We start from the raw sequence: 3,151 nt of genomic DNA on the forward strand, positions 1-3,151 counted from the left end.
TTTCTATGATTACTGAAGATTTTTCAGATTGCTGTTGATCATTTGCATTTCTTCTTTGAAGAACTGCTCATTCTTATTCTTTTACCATTTTCATTTTGGAAAATGGATCTCATTCTTCTTAATTTGTATCAATTCCTTATAAATTAGCAGTCAGAATTCTGTCAGGAATATTTTCAGCAAAGATATTCCCAATATATATCTGAATACACTGGCTTTTGTTGTACCTAAACTCTTTATTTTATGTGATTAAATTCATTTATTTTAACTCAAAAATTTTCTATTTGTTGAATAGGTAAAAAAATTTTCTCCCCTACAACTCTAGCATGAATATCATTTCAACATCTCTTATCTCATTTTTCCTGACTTTAAAAAAATAATTCTTTTTGCTACTGTTTGAAGAATTAAAAATTGATTCATTTTCACACTATTCTCCCCAATTTTTTCAGTAGTGCATATTAAACAATTTCTTCTCCAATACTTTGAGATCTTAGGTTTTTAAAATCAAGCATTAGTTTATCGCATAGTTTTATCTATAATTTTGAATTGTCTATTCTATTTCAAACATCTTTTTTACACTACTTTTTGCCAGTATCAGACAATTTGTGTAATATTGCACTATAACATAGTTAGAGAGTTGGAACTGTGAGTAACCTCCATTTCCTTCACAATTTGTCTTCATATTCCTGTCCATTCATTTTCTATATAAGTTTTGTTTTTACTTAAATTCTATGAAGTAGTCTAGGTATTTACATTGAATCTATAATTTGCATCATGTTGTTCTCTTTGCCACATTTATGCCCAGTGGATACATTTCCACTTTTAAAAAATTCTTTCTTTGTTACTAGACTGGTAAATGAAGGAAATCCCGTGGTGATCATATCCTTGCATACTAGTTTCTCAAACTATATTTGTCAGAGAGGCCAATTGACCAGCAAGGAAACATTTATTGTGTACTTTCTCCATAATAGCTACTATTAAAGGTAGAAAGATTTGGAATAGATGATGATACTTTTAGTTGGGTTTAGGCTTAGTTGATAGGATGAAGGAGGAATCATTCATGGGCTCAGTGTCAACATGGAGGAAGGCTTCTAGTAAAGAGTCCTAGGGATCTCTCATTCATTGGCTCTGAGTATTTTCAATAATTTTGCTAATTACATTGATGAAGGGATAGATGCCATGCTGATGAAATCTATAGATGACACAAATGTGAGAAGAATATCCAGAATTCTATATGAGTGAATCTGGGCACAAATATAATTTGACATACTAGAAAGATGCATCACATCAAGTAAGATAGCGTTTGATCTGGGTATGTGATTAAGTTGGTGTGTAAGGTATTCCAGACAGGGAAAGGACTGTACCTAAGCAGATCTGTATCTATTTACCAACATGTGGCTTTAGAGAACTACCTGGCGGTAGTGAGAAGTTAATGAACATGTCCAGAGTTAAACAGTCGTTACCTGTCTGATGTAGGACTTAACCCCATACCTTTCTGAGTACTCTCTGTGGTTGTTTCCTCCAGTGTAAAATGAAGGGTTTAGTCTTGACGACCTGTAGAAATCCTTCCATCTTTATTATCATATGGATTCCTAATTAAGTTTCAGTGATTACAGCAGCCCCAAGATGAATCGACAGGTTTAAATCCACCTCTTTGGTGCCACCTTGGGAATGAGTTTCAGTAGGTAGTGATATCTGCAAAATGAATTGGTTGTTTCATACTTTAGGAAGAATGAACTCTTATTAGAGGTGCTACCCCCTGACATAATCTATTGAAAGAAATAATGAAAATAACTAACATTTATGCAGTACTCTAAAATTTTGCAAAGTGCCTTATAGATATCTCATTTGATGCTCCCAACCTCTCTGAGGCAGGTGTAATTATTATTTTAATTTTACTGATGAGGAAAGTGAGTCTGAAAGAGTTTAAGTGATCTTAAAGACTTGTAAAACACTTGCCTGCCTTCATAGAAAAGTGTTTCTTATAGTAGTCAGAGAAATGAGTAGTTGCTTGAGGTGCTATATCTGAGCAAGCCACCAGATGGCAATCTAAGATTGAGTTGCAATTGATCACTCAGTGACACACAAGTAAAACTTTCCAGTCATCTTAAGCCTTGAGAACCCAGCTCACTCACTCCATACACTCGCTGCTAACAGCCATCTCTAAGCCATTACCAACATTTGTATTTCTCTAGCGTCTTCTTAGACGCTATCTAGATGTTTCAGTATTTCAGATAACATACCTTGCTTGCCACACGTTGGATTCCTTATCTTGCTTTCCCTCTTAGCTTGACTCTGTCTCTTCAATTGACATTGAAGTAAATTTTCATTTGCACTGAAAGCAAAATTCAAAAGTAATAGTGAGGTACAAAGTAATGGTGAACATACCTGTTTCACCTCCTTTTACCCTCTTCTGTGACATGGCTCATGGATTGCCTGGGGAAAGAGAAGGCTTACAAACTTTTCGAGGTCTTTGTGGGGAAGTGCTTCCAACCTTGTCTGTTTCAGACTCCCAGGGGACAAGAGAAAATCATCTCACAAGCTTCAGCACGTCATGGTCACTTCCAAGACCAGGACATGAATGATCTTCCACTATCCTCTACTGACCTTTAGCATATGTAATAGTCTTATGCCAAATCTATGCATCATATATGATTAATGCTCTCATATGCCGTGGAAATATTATCAGGATCCTTGACAAAGTTGTCATTTCTGCTTTCACACATGCAGAGTTGCCCTCAATTGGAACAGTACCTTTGTTCCAGGATCGACAGCTTCTTCTAGACTGAGTTTCATAGAAATTTATTTATGTATAAACAAAACGGGCTCTGGCCTAAACCGGATGGATCTGAGATGAACAGGAACAATTTTCATATCTAGTGAACATTGTGATGACTAAAATTACTACATGTTGATCCCAGGACAATTGTTAAGTACTTTCATGGCACATCATATTGACTACTTTTAGTATGCTGTTATCCACTCTTGTACTTCATTTTCTAAAATTCTGGATAAACATAAACAAAGGAAAAATAAATGAAAGCCCCTGAGAATTTTGAGAACTTCTTAGGCAGCTCACCTGTGTGTTTGTAATTTTCTCAGTCCCAGTGGATTTCAAATAGCATTTTAATGATGTAGGCTACATGTGGAGTGG

Source organism: Notamacropus eugenii, chromosome 6 (assembly GCF_028372415.1).
Source record: "Notamacropus eugenii isolate mMacEug1 chromosome 6, mMacEug1.pri_v2, whole genome shotgun sequence".
Classification (NCBI taxonomy): domain Eukaryota; kingdom Metazoa; phylum Chordata; class Mammalia; order Diprotodontia; family Macropodidae; genus Notamacropus; species Notamacropus eugenii.